At 48.5% G+C, this 14326-nt stretch overlaps 1 protein-coding gene across 4 annotated transcripts in view; it reads left to right on the top strand.

The window, feature by feature from the left end:
* The window catches only part of MGLL (monoglyceride lipase), a 104122-nt gene that overhangs the window by 26578 nt on the left and 63218 nt on the right, over positions 1-14326 (top strand). The gene's annotated exons all lie outside the window — the stretch shown is intronic.

Genomic DNA, 14326 nt, shown 5'->3' with positions numbered 1-14326 from the left:
TAAGAAATAAACACAAAATTAACAAAATGCAACTGTGTAGAATAATCAGGATATAACATCTGAACTGTGGCTGGGCTGTGGTTTTCCTGCAGGCTGCAGATACTTCTGAGTATTTTAAAATGGGAGCGCTCACAGACAAAAAGAAACAAGAAGGGAAGGGAGGGAGAATGGCTCTCTGGTGCCTGGGGCAGGTGGGGCGTCCAGGATGAGCTTTCAGACTCTTCTAGGATTCTGATCTTTCAAATGATCTGGAAGCAAGCTTGTAATTTGGGGTTAGGGATGAGGGAATGTGGTTCATCGAAAGGAACAGGAAGATGGGCCTCACCTGGTGCTGGCCTGCCATACCCTAAGCCTGCACTTTGGGGACCCAGCAGTGCTCTCCAGTGAGGAAGGGAATAAATATCTGGCGGTTTGGAGGATCAGGGCCTCACCCTGCTGTGGCCGCGTAAACTCTATGTCACATCAGAGCAGGGAGCCGTGTTCTCATTCCCACGGTGGGTCCTGGGAGTAAGTGGGGAGTAGTGGAGTACGTAGAGTCCACTACTAGACCAGGGTCTAGGAAGCGGGCAGGCAGATGGGGGCCTGAGTAGGGACACTGAACTAGAAGGACAGGCATTCAGAGGAATAGCAGGAGGCTGTGGGGAGGGGTGGAATGGGAAGTGGTGCTATGGGTTATTCATAGGATCCTTTCATGACCTGACACATAGTAAGTCTAGTAAATAATGAATGAGTGACTCAGCATATTTACTTCAGGAATGTAGACTAGAAGCAGACTTTCAATAGGTAATCTCCAGCCAATTTGGGGGTGACTATGCACCTTATGTAGAAGAACCACTCCCAAACAGAAGCCATGCGCAAACCATCACCCCACCCTCTTGCACCTCTGTGGAACACAAAGAGCTCCCCTATCTCCCTCTCCCAGAGCCCTTCTGAGGCAGAGGAGTCCACGAGAGGCATTCGGCATACTGGCTAAGGCAAAGGGTCCTCAAACCAATTTTCCAAAGCTTGGCCTGTGTGTGATTTGGGCTAAATATTTAACATTGCTGTGTGCATTTTATACATTTGTAAAATGGCATGTAATAGTAAATACTAGCTAACACGGATTGAACACTCACTGGCTGAGTGTTCCCAATATTGACATAATCCTCAGGACTCTAGCAGGTGCTGCTATTGGTGCCCCATTTCACAGATTAGGAAACTGAGACCCTGAGAGGTTGAGTCACCTGTCTGGGGCTTGCTGCTAGGAGTGGGTGGACCCAGGATTCCAGTCCAGAGAGTGACTCCAGGGCCCCATAGGGTGCTGCCTCTTAATACGTATCCGTCAGCACTGTTATTGTTAATCAGGGTGACTGTCAGTGTATCTCCTTTTAACGATCTTAACTGAAAGTCTTATCTTGGCCTAGCCAATGCCTTCTGTTTTATAATGTTCTTTGTGATAATAAAAATATACAATTTGGGGTGGACAACAGCATTTCAATGTTCTGGATACAAAACTGTTCTGGGTTTTGGTTGTGCACATTCTGAAAGGTGCATCAAATGGAAGAATGCTTTCCCTGTGGCCTTTTAGAAATTATTATAATTTTGTTTTCTCCTTGGAAAATGTCTCTATTGAAGATCTGCCTTTTAACAAGAAAACTAAGAGTGGGTTGGGTTTCAGAGATAATTAGTCTAATTTCCATTGTGTTCCTGAATCTTGAGTTTTCCTTCCAGCCATAGATGTGTCTTTGCCTGTCACATCCTGGCCCAGAAGCCTTCAGGACCTCGGACCCCCTGGAGGATGTAATCAATCATTTTACGGCTGCATCTGGGGCCCCTTCCCCACTCAGCTGAGCTTTGCTCCCTCACATGTCAAGCCTTTTCTCAGCCACCTCATGAGTCCACATGGCATCTCTCAAACTCACTCACCTTGACCATCAGTTTCAGAGCCTCCTCACCTGTCCTCATTCTCTTCTTTCTGTGGACCTAATGGCCACCTTCACCTCTCCACTGAAGCATATGTATCAATTGTAGACTATAGAAACCTCTCTAGCCAGGCGAAGTGACAGGGGATTTCATGGGAGGGTCAGGTGCCTTCAAAATAGTTGGAGGAGCTGCAGGAGAGGTCTCCAGGCCTCCAGGAATGCTTCCCTGACTGTTCTAGCCCATGGTTGTCTCTGTCTTCTCTGAGCCACATTCGTTCATCCAACATTCATGGAACAAAGGCCATTCCATCTGCTAGGGACAGGGTACCAGGATGGAAAAATAGAACATGGCCCTTGTTCCCAAAGAACTCACGGTCTACTTACACTAGATTATGATGAGTCCTGATGTGAACAACGTGTTACCAGGCCCCATCCGGGAGCAGCTAACTCAGCCTAGAGGCTGGGAAAGACTTCAGAGTTCATAGGAGGGGTGGCTGGTGCAGGAGGCCAGAGGATAAGCTGGTCAGGCCAAGGGGGCTGTGGGACACCACCTGACCACGCACTGTGACATGCCTACATGGTATCTTACTTCCTCTTATAGTGTAATCACAGTGGTAAGAGTACAGTCTTGAGAGTCAGCCTAACCGGTTCTAATTCTGCTGGGTTCAAAACCTACTAGCTGTGTGACTGCAGGCAAGCTATTTGCCTCTCTGGGCCTCACTTCTCTCATCCCTAAAATGGGGGAAATAGCAGCACCCCCTCAGTGGGGTGGTTGTGAGGGTTAAGTGAGTACGTGCATAACACACTTAGACCAGTATGTGGCCAAAGTAAATATCAGCTGCTAGCATGGGCCATTCAGTAATGCCTGACTTTGCAGCAAGCCTCCTGCTGGGTTCTTTTCCATAAATTCTCTCAATCGGTGCTCACAAAGAGCCTGGGAGATCAGCGTTATTGATCTGTTTTACAAATGAGAACTCTATTTCTAGTTCCCTCTATGAAATGTTAGACCCCTTTAGGAGTTTTGTTCTATTTCCGTCCCTGCCACATGCTACTTGTGCTGTGGGAGCCCTGCCAGAGAGGGTGGAACAGAGTCATCCCGGGATTCTGAACGAGGAGGGGAAACAGTTAAATCTGGATTCCAGCAGAGCCCGCTGGAATGGGAAAGGGGTTCAACTCAGCCTCCTGGTCCCACTCATGCCCGGTGATTTTTTTTTTTTTACTCTGTTAACATTTTAATTAAGGATAACAAACAATAATTAAACAGATGACACCTCAATTCATTTTCCCAACTGTAAATAGCCTAATGGAAATTATTGTTAAATCTGACTGAAATATTTCTCCTTGAAAAAACCATGACCTCAAACTACCTATCATCAGGAGCATCTCCTTTTTATGTATTTTTTTTTAAAAGAAAACCCATCTGGTACCCTACATAGTTGTTACAATATTAGTGACTATATTCCTTATGCTGTACTTTACATCCCCGTGACTGATCTGTAATTACTGATTTGTGCTTCTGAATCCCTTCATCTTTTTCACCCAGCCCCCCAGACACCCTTCCATCTGGCTACCGTCAAAATGTTCCCTGTTTCTGTGAGCCTCTTTCTGTTCTTGTTCGTTTGTTTTGTTTTTTAGATTCCATATATAAGTGAAAGAATATGCCATTTGTCTTTCTCTGTCTGGCATTTCACTCAGCACAGTACCCTATAGGTCCCTCCATGTTGTTGCAGATGACAAGACTTCATTCTTTTTTATGGCTGAGTCATATTCTATTGTATACAGGCACCGCTTCTTCTTTATCCACTCATCTATTGATGGACACTTGGGTTGCTTCCATATCTTGGCTATTGTAAATAATGCTGCAGTGAACACAAGGATGCACATATCTTTTCAAATTAGTGTTTTGGATTTCTTTGGATAAATACCCAGAAGTGGAATTGCTGGGTCTTTCTTTGTCTCTTGTTTTAGCCTTTGTTTTAAAGTCTATTTTGTCTGGTATAAGTATTGATAGCTCAGCTTTTATTTTCATGAAATCTCTTTTTCGTCCCTTTACTTTCAGTCTGTGTGTGTCTTTCGATCTGAACTGAGTCTCTTGTAGACAGCATATATAAGGGTCTTGTTTTCTTATCCATTCAGTCTCTGTATGTCTTTTGATTGGAGCATTTAACCTATTTGCATTTAAAGTAATTGTTGATAGATATGTATTTATTGCCATTTCATTTTGATTTTTTTAAACATATTTTATTGATTTCAGAGAGGAAGGGAGAGAGAGAGAGAGAGAGAGAGAGAGAGAGAGAGACATCAATGATGAGAATCATTGATTGGCTGCCTCCTGCACTTTCCCCCCTGTCCCCCGGGGATCAAGCCTGCAACCCCAGCATGTGCCTTTGACTGGAATTGAATCCAGGACCCTTGAGTCCTCAGGCTTATGCTCTATCCACTGAGCTAAACCAGCTAGGACATAGTCATTTTATTATACATTTTTTGAAATCATTTTTTTCCTTTGTCTACTTAAAGAAGACTCTAATATTTCATGTAATGATTTGGTAGTGACTAACTCCTTTAGCTTTTTCTTGTCTAGGAAGCTCTTTACCTGTCCTTCTATTCTAAATGATACCTTTGTTGATAATCTAATCTTGGTTGTAGGTACTTACTTTTCATCACTTTGAATTTTTCATGCCAATCCCTTCTGGTCTGTAAAGTTTCTGTTGAGATGTCAGCTGGCTGTGTAGGTAGTTCCCTTATAGATAACTAACAGCGTTTTTCATGCTGCTTGTCTTTAACCTTTAGCATTTAAATTATGATGTGTCTTGGTGTTGGCCACTTTTGGGTTCATCTTGTTTGAGACATTCTGTGCTTGTGTGTCTATTTTCTTTACCAGTTTAGAGAAGTTGTCCATCATTATATTTTAAAATGGGTTTTCTATTCCTTGATCTCTCTCTTTTCCTTCTGACACCTCCATAATGCAGATGTTGTTATGCTTGATGTTATTCCAGAGGCCCTGAAATTATCCTCTTTTTTATTATTATTCTTTTTTCTTTTTGTTGTTCTGATTGGGCATTTTCTTCTACCTTATCTTCCAAATCACTGACTTGATCCTCTGCTTCATCTAATATGCTGTTGACTTCCTGTAAAAGTCTTCATTTCTGACTTTTTAAAAATGTTTTCCATCTTCATTTTTATGCTTCCCATCTCTTTGTTAAAGTTCTTACTGAGTTCATCTACTCTTAGTTCATTGAGCAAACTTATAACCAGTTTTTTGAATTCTGCATCTGGTAGATTGCTTGTCTCCATTTTGTTTAGTTCTTTTTCTGGATTTTTTTTCTGTTCTTTCATTTGGGACATGTTGCCTCTCCATTTTGACTGCTTCCCTGTGTTTGTTTCTATATATTAGGTAGATCTGCTCTATCACCCCATCTTAGTAGAGTGGCCTTCTACAGTAGGTGTCCTTAGGGTTCAGCCTTCCCAGTCAGCCAAGCTGGGTGCTTCAGGGGCATCTCCATGCAGGTTAAGTGCATCCTCCTGCTGTAGTTGAGCCTTGACTGCTGTTGGCATGTCAGTGGGAGAGATTGACCCCAAGCCAACTGGCTATGAGGACCTGCTGTGATTAGACAGGGGGAGCTGCTGTGTAGGGGCAGACATCATGGAGCAAGAATTGCTTTAGGGGATTGCTAGTGCCTGCCACTTGTGTGTGTCACTGGTAGAGATGGCTGGGTGGTACTCTGGCATGGTCCAAAGCTGTCCACTAGGTGCACCGGCTCTTGGGCTTCTCAGGAGGTGAGGACCAAGATCAGCCATCACTCATCACTGCCTGAGGCTACCTGGTGTGAGCTACAAAGCAATCTGCAGATGGCTGCTGCTTGAGCTGGGCGTAGAGGTGCCTGGGAGACCTAAACTGCAAACTAAGGCGGCTGCTGCTAGTGCTAGATGTGGGGCCACTTAGTAGCACATACAGGGCATGCGGAGGCCAGATCCTGCTTGTCTGGAGGCTGTGAACCTTTGCGAGACTTTAGAAAAGCCCAAAGCATGAACCAAGACAGGTCATTTGTATGGAAAAGCCACTGGAAGCAGCTTGGGGCTTGGATGGGCCTGCAAGTTGGGTGGGGCCCGGTTTCGGGGAATCACCATGTGGAGTTGATGGAGACTCAAATATAGTGCCTGCCTGCACCTCTGTCTGGGAGAAAGCCACCCCTCCAGACCTCCTGTATGTCCCTGGTCTTTCAAGCTGCTGCCCAAGCATTGGTGTCAGAGGGAGTAAGTCTATTCACTGCCCCTTTAAGAGGAACTTCCTGGGACTCTAGCAGCCCTCCATCTCACTCAGCCACAATCCCTGCTGGTTTTCACAGCCTGAAGTTATGGGGACTTCTTTTCCCAGGACTAGAACCCTGGTGTGGGGCTTTGACCCTTTGCTCCTCAATGGGGACCTCCACAACTGAAATAATTCTCCTGATTTTAACCACCCCATGTTGGTATGGGACCAGCCCCTTTCACATCTGCATCCCTCCTACCAGTCTCAATGTGGCTGCTTTTGTATATCCTTAGATATAGGACTTCTCTTCAGCTAGATTTCAGGTGGTTCTCAATGATGGTTGCTCTGTAGTTTAGTTGTAATTTTGATCTGATTATGGGAGGAGGCGAGTACCACATTTGCCTACTCTGCCATCTTGACTGGAAGCCCTGATGATTTTAAAGTCCTAAAATCTGGCTGTAGGAGTTCAGTGGATGTGGATGATGAGGTGGGCCATGCACTGCCTGAGTGGAGTGCCTTGGAAATAACCAAGAGATAACAGCATATACAGTCCCCAGAGGAGGCAGGCAGACTCCCTCCCCCCACCTTCATTTGAGGACATCATCAAAGTTAGGGGACTGCCTGGGTCAGATGCCCCCACCTTGCCACCTGAGGTGCTGCCTAGGGGTAGGAACACCCACTGTGTCCCTCTGATCATTTGTTTCCTCCAACAAACCCTGTTTTCCAAACTTTTCCTAGTAAAATGAGCAGAACATTTCTTCAGCTGGGCATCCAGTTCTCCCTTTAATGAAGCCTGGCATTGCTCAGAAAAAGGCAGGCAGGAAGGAGGCTAACATTCTCTACTCAGTGCCCGGCCATGCTAAGTGCTCATTTAATTCTCCTGACGGCCTTGTGAGGGAGGCATTGTGATCCCCACTCTACAGATGTGCGGATAGAGTGGGGAGTGGGTCCCACCAGGTCCAAAGTCCTGTGGGAAACAGGTGGGGGCCACTTTAATGGTGGTGAGTTCTTTTTCTCCCAGCACTGGTCTCTGTCTTTCAAGGCACTGGTGGGGCTGCTGGCTGGTTTCCTGCCCACCTTTCCAGGGGTCCCTGCACCCTGTGGGTCTATGAATGGGCCTCACCATTAAAGGGGTCAGCAAGGCAGAGCAGATGACTGGGAGGGCAGAGGCCTCAACCTTGACCTACAGAGTCGTTTAGCATATTTTTACATAAATTTCTTCATTTCATCCCAAAACTCCAGTGAGTTGGTACCAGGTACACAAATGGAGGTCCATGGAACCCAGAAACCAGTTCATGGGAGGGCTGTAGCCTAAACCCGGGCCTCCAGACTGCACGTGGACCACCTGTGTCACCAGAGAAAGGGCTTCATAGTGGACAGTGCTTTCTCTATGCCAGGCAAGACCCCGAGTGTTCCGTACACATCTTCTCATTTACTCCTATTGCCCTCTGCGGTAGGTGTTGTTCAGATTATCTCCATCTTGCAGGGGAGCAAACTGAGACCCAGGAAGGTTTGTCACTTCAACAATAAATAAGTAGTGTAACAAAGGGAGAGTTAACTTTTTGGTTGAAGGGAAATTCCACTTTGTCACACCTGGGCATGAATAAGCAGGCCCCGGCTTATACACTCTGAGGAATTCTGCAGCGTTTTCATTTAAAGGGTTGCATATGCTTAATGGGAGCTGCCCTGCCTCCCAGGGCTGGATGCCAGGCAGGCCATCTGCTCCTGGGGCCAGGCCTCCCCCTCTGATAGTCACTGCCTTCTCCCAGAGCAACTGGCTCCTAATAGGCTGCAGCCATTAAACATGGCGCTGGAATAAGATCTCCACCAGCCTTTTCTGCAACCTAATTTCTACCACCATGGGTACTGCCGTGTCCGCATAAATGCCCTGCTCATTTTCTGCTGCTGTTGTTGATCGAGGCTGCAGAACGCGAGGGGAGGAACAGTAGGATGCCCTGGCCGTGCAGGTTTCCCGCTCCTCTGCCCACAGCAGCCAGAGGGCCTTCAAGAACTCAGACCGGGTCACTCCCCTGCTCCGCACCAGGCTCTGTGCGGAGAACACCCCCTCCCAGCTTCTTGCTGCCTCCAGGGCCCCGCAGGCTCTGGCTGCCTCACCTCTCAGAGGTTGTCTAAGGCACCTCTGCCTCCCAGCAGCCTTCCTGACACCACACCCTTGGTTCTGTGCCTGGGATTGGTGCACCTGTATTGCCTTGGGCGGGGCCCTAAACCCAGACTGCTCTCACTCCCACCCATAACTGTCTCTCAGCCTTCAGTTCTCAGCTGTAACACTTCAAGGTCTTCCCAGTCCATTCCATCCAGTCCCAGTAAAGCCCCCTGTGGTATCCTCTCTTTGTGTTCATGGCACTTCTCACAATACACACTTCTTCATGTATTCTTTTCTGAGTACCTATCTTTCCTTTGAGACTATCACCTGGGAGAGGGTAGGTACAATGCTGTTTATCCATCTCTGTGTCCCAGAACCTAGCATGTGATAAGCTTTGAGTCGGTATTTCTGGACAGTCTCAATCCAAGGGCCATTGTCACCACCATGCTGTTACTGCAGGCTCAGAGCGGCCAGGTGACTTGCTCAGGGCCACATGTGGTGGTTCTGGGAATCAAACCATCCACCTGGCCTGTGCTCTCTGTTCACGGCCTCCCGGCATCTGTGGTATTATTTACTTGACATCTACGTTCCTTAGTGCTGCATGTTTTCAGAGCATAAATATAACCATGATGTCTGTGAAACCCTAAGTGGTGGCCAGCATCCAGCGTGAGTGTGGAAGTTCCACAGAAAGCCTTGATAGGGGGTTTCCCTTTCCCCAAAGAGACAAGACATAAAGACACAGAGCTCAGGATGTGGCTGGCTGCGATGGCAACTAGGGGAGGAGCTGGGAGGGGCTGGTTCTAGGGTGGGCCTGGGGAACTGCTGGTCAGGTTTAGACACAGGATGGGCATAAGAAGATGGTGGCTCCACCTACAGCAGGTGTGTGGGGAAAGAGACAGGGAGGTCTGACAAGGGGAGGGGGTATCCAGGCCGGTAGGTGGCAAAGCAATGGAAAATCCTGGTGCCACCCTGCTTCCCAAGGCCCCTGCCCCAGGACATAAGCTCCAACCTGGGAGACTACAGCGGGCAGAGGGGCCATACAGACACTCAACAAATCTTTCCTAAGCTCCTACTATGCGCCAGCATTTTTCCCAACTGAGAATATAGTTGTAAATGAAAGCGATGAGATCTCTGCCCTCACAGAACACAATCTAGGAGGCAAAAGAAAACAGCACTGGATAAGTACCTTTAGACCAGCGGTCGCCAACTGGTGGTCCGCGGACCACTGGTGGTCCGTGAAGTCCGAAAGGTTGGCGACTGCTGCTTTAGACAGTGACATGTACTGAAAAGACTGCTTCAACTGAAGTGGTCAGAAGAGGCCTGAGATTCAATGATGGTCAAAGCCAGCATGCAAAGATGGGGTTGGGAGTGGTGATCCTCAGCAGAAGCCCCTACAGGTGGGAAAGGGCTCGCCAGCCTGGGCTGGAGCAGGCTTGGACAGGCTTTCAGGAGCCGACGGTGCGCACTACTCAAATCCAGACTCAGTGACGGCACAGTAATAGCTTGAAATCAGCCATGGTGAGAACATTTACACTATGGAAATGGGAAAACACTACAAATGGGAATCACTTCCTTCCCACATCTTAAATACTTAGCACATCCCGATTGGCATATCTGAGCATCAGCAAGGAGCCCAAAGCAGGGGAGGAGGATATTGCCATAAAGCAGCAGGCTTTGCTCTGTGGCAGCAGACAGAATGTCTCTGAAGGGTTTCCAGCAGAGAGGTAAATGATTTGATTTTCACTTGGCCAAACAGATTCTACAAAACAAAGCCTTGTGTAGATAGGAGGAGGGGAGATTGATTTATCAGAATTGGGGCCCAGGAAAGAGATGAATCCAGTAACTCAGGAGAACTGCCCCCCCTCCCCACCCCTTACAGCAGCAGCAGCATAAGACCAGAATGAGGCCAGTGGTCAGAGTGTGTGTCTGGAGATGCCTGACCTGGGTCTGGAGGGGAAAGGGGCCTGAGCCTGCAGGTGCTGCCAGGCCTGTGCAGAGAAGGGAGCTGAAGCCTCTGCACCTGCAGCGGGATGGCCATGTCACTCTCTTTCCAAAGGGATGGCAGCAGCAAGCTCAGAGGCCTCTGCCTCTCTACAGATGGAACCCATGGTTTACCCAGCAGGTCCCTGAGGGAGATAAGAGGTTTCAAAGTGGCTATCAGTCTCCATACCAACATGGCTTCATTCTCGCCACTGGCAAGTTCCATGTGGCATCTGAGCCGCATTGTCACCCAGGTTGCATATGGCGACGAAAGCAGGTGCCTCTCGCCCTGGCCTGTTGGGGTCAGTGGATAGAGGGTCAGCCTGAAGACTGAAGGGTCACAGGCTCCATCCCTGGCCCCAGTCAGGGGGCACGCAGGAGGCAACCAACAGATGTGTCTCTCTCACGTCGATGTTTCTCTCTGTCTCTCTCCCTCCCTTCCACTTCTCTAAAAATCAATGGGAAAATATCCTCAGGTGAGGATTAACAAAAAAAACAAACAAAACCAAAACAAAACAAAAAAGAAAAGCAGGTGCTTCTCCACATCGACTGCACATGCTGGGCACCCGACCGGCATGGCTCAGTGGTTGAGCATCGACCTATGAACAGGAGGTCATGGCTCAATTCCCGGGTTGTGGGCTGGGGAACTTTCCCACCCCAGGCCCATTAAGCCCAGGGGCTCTCCTGACGGTGGGACTCAGCCTCAGCATGTTACAAAGCTCTCCGGGTGATTTCAAGGTGTGGCCCAAGTTGAGAACCACTGGATCAGAAGAATTTCTGTAGAGTAAGAGGCCAAGTATTTTTCCACATCTTGCCTAGGGGGTGGACTCTATGGACAGGCAATTCCTGGCACGATGACAATGCCTGGTGCTATTCCGTTGCACATTAAGTGAAACCCCGAAGTTCTCTACCACGTTGGACCCTGATGGCACTGAGAGGCTAACTTTTGCATGACTGGCTTAACCACTTGTCCATTTGCATTAACTGTGGGCTCAGCTGTTGCAATTCCCAAAGGATGTTAACGTGCTGAGCCTCCCCTTCAGGAGGTGCAGCCCCGTTTGCAGGTCGGAGATGATAACTAGGTTCCAGCCTGTGCTCTCTGTGCTCTAAGTCGCTGAGAGGATCCCATCAGCCGATCTCAGAAGTGTCAAGGGGGCAGGTATAACCAGGCGGCTGGGCATCCCATGGAGCAATGAAGAGGGTGTGAAATGTTTCTCTTGTATTTTGGGGAAAAGAGCAGGGAGAACAGATGTCAAAGGAAAATGAGGTTAACTCTGGGACGTTGTGCTCTGCGCAAAGAATAAAGCATGTAGCGTGGTGAAACAAAGCCATGCTGTCCTGCCCCTCCCACCCTGGCAGAGAGGAGTTGTCGAAAGGACACAGGCTGCCTGGCCGGTGTGGTTGAATGTCGAGGTCACGGTTTGATTCTCAGTTCAGGGCATATGCCTGGGCTGTAGACTTGATCCCCAGTGTGGGTCTACAGGAGGCAGCCGATCAATGATTCTCTCATCTTTGATGTTTCTGTCTCTCCCCTTCTCCTTCCTCTCTGAAGGGAATAAAAATATATATTTTTGAAAGAAAGAATACAGGCTTTTGAAAAAAAGGTGTTTATTCACTCAACACATATTCTCTGGTCCTTGCTCAGTGCCACTCGACTGGAGGACTGTTCTGGGATTTGCCACTTGGGCCTCTTGAGCTGACCTCAAAGTAGAGGAGAGAGCCAGTAAATGGCCACTTGTGCCGTGCAGTGAGGGCCCAGTGCGGGTCAGAGCGGTCCAAGGGAGGGAGGCCCCCCAGGGGGGATGGAGGAAAGGCCTTTCTGAGGCGACGCCTGTCTGAGACCTGAGAAGCAGCCCTGGGAGAGCTGGCAGAGGGCACTCCAGGGAGAAGGGTTGGCAAAGCCAAGCCCTGAGCTGGAAAGAACCGGGTGCTGCTGAAGAAAGGCTGGAAACCCCTCCTGAGGACAGGGAGGTGAGCCGGGGAGGTGGCCAGAGGAGTGGCAAGGCCGGCAAAAGACAAGGTGACTTGTCTTGAGCCCACTAACGGCCTGTTGGAGACCTGAAAGCCGGTGCTGACATGCTCCGATCTACCTTCACCGACTTGCCGTGTCGTGGACTTGGGCAATTAACTTCTCTGATTTCCACTCTCAGCTGTGAAGAAGATAAAGCACGAGGTGATTTTAAGGATTAGAACTCTTGTCTATGGAGTTAACAGAGGAACTGACACATAGTAAATGCTCAATAAAATGGCAGCTACTGTTCTCCTCCTCCTCCTCCTCCCTCCATCTCATGTGCACAGATTGGATGGGTGTGTATCACAGCAGCCGCTCCTTGTTCCAGGGGACTCGAACCCGTCATGGGTTATATGTGAAGAATATGAGTCTTGACAGTTGTATATTTAAGAATCTAAATCCCCTCTCATCAAACTCCACCGCTGCTGGGCTGACACTAGCCAGTGTAAACACAGGGGTGAGCCATGTGCAGTGGGTGCTGTTGCTTGTGTCCCAGAGTACTCATGCCTCTTTGGAGGCTTTCCTGGGTGACTGAGGCCCCAGCCAAGCTCTGCTTCTAGCTCCGAAGGCTTCTGCACAGATCTTAGATGCAAAATATAGCTGTTCGTTTTAAAACCTCACAACCTTTGTCATTCATCCGTCCATTCAGCATTTGCAGAGTGCCCACCATGAGCTCAAAACGATGCTAGAAACTAAAGGAAAGTGAGGGGAAATGTCCTCAAGAAGGTTGTAACCGGTGGTGGAGGTAGGCGGAAGGCAGCTGTCACCACTCCTGTGACAGAGGGATTACAGAGCCCAGAGCAGAGGCTTAAGACAGCCTTTCGGAGGCTGTGAAATCTCTCTCAGAGGGGAACCTTAAGGCTCAGTCTTGAAGGAAGGGGAGGAGTTTGCCAGACGGAGAAAGAGGGAGGAGAATAAAAGGCACACACATAGTACAAATGCCAGCAGCCTGGGGAAGAATGAATGTGGAAGTACAATCATTCCTCACAAAAAAGGAAAAAGTTGTGTGTCAGGATTCTTCTCATTGCCAGTGACAGACAACCCAGTGACCGCAACAACAACAAAAGGCAGGACGGGGGAGAAGGCTGGCTTCACGTCCAGCTGGATTCAGGGCTGAAATACCATAGGACTTGGGGGCCCTCCTTTACATGGTTCTCTTCTGTTGGGTCAACTCATAGTTCAGTTTGGACCAGACGGTGGGGCCATTCTAGCCCACAGTCCAAGGCTGCAGTCTAGTGGGAAAATGAAAGTGCCTTCTCCTGACCATCTCAGCCAAAGCTCTGGGATCAGCTCTGATTGGACCCAGTCAGCTTGGCTTGAGCCACATGCCTGTGCCTGAGCCAGTCACTGTGGCCTGATCACGGAGCACCCTGCTTGGCTTAGGGCTGGTCCACCTGGGCAGCGTGGCTAGGGAGGAAACCAGCACCAATGGAGGGCCTGCCATGTGCCAGGCTGTCTGTCATGTTGACGTAATTTAGCACCTGCAGCCCTCACCACCCCTCTGCAGAGGAAGAGGCTGGTATTACTCTTTTATGGTGAAGAAGTGAAGCTTTCAGGATGGGTACTTTGCCTGAGACCTCACAGGATCTGGACTGCATTCTGTGGGACTCTCATCAGCATTCTAAGAGCAATCCCCGCTCACTTATTTTTTTTAATTTATTTATTTTTTATTGCTTAAAGTATTACAAAGGGTATTACATATGTGACCTTTCTTTCCCCCGCCCTTGACAATCCCCTGGCCTCCCCTACCCCCCAGTGTCTTATGTCCATTGGTTATGCTCATATGCATGCATACAAGTCCTTCGGTTGATCTCTTACCCCTCTCCCTCCTGCCCCCCAACTCTCCCCGGCCTTCCCGCTGCAGTTTGACAATCTGTTTGAGGCAGCTCTGCCTCTGTATCTATTATTGTTCAAAAGTTTATAATGGTCTCTATTATCCATGAATGAGTGAGATCATGTGGTATTTTTCCTTCGTTGACTGGCTTATTTCACTTAGCATAATGCTCTCCAGTTCCATCCATGCCGTTGCAAATGGTAAGAGTTCCTTCTTTTTTTACAGCAGCATAGTATTCCATCGCCCT

Source organism: Myotis yumanensis, unplaced genomic scaffold (assembly GCF_028538775.1).
Source record: "Myotis yumanensis isolate MYYU_CA2020_CCGP unplaced genomic scaffold, mMyoYum1.0.hap1 SCAF_7, whole genome shotgun sequence".
Classification (NCBI taxonomy): Eukaryota; Metazoa; Chordata; class Mammalia; order Chiroptera; family Vespertilionidae; genus Myotis; species Myotis yumanensis.
Note: the sequence above shows the minus strand (reverse complement) of the source record. Positions and strands in the feature narration are given on the sequence as shown.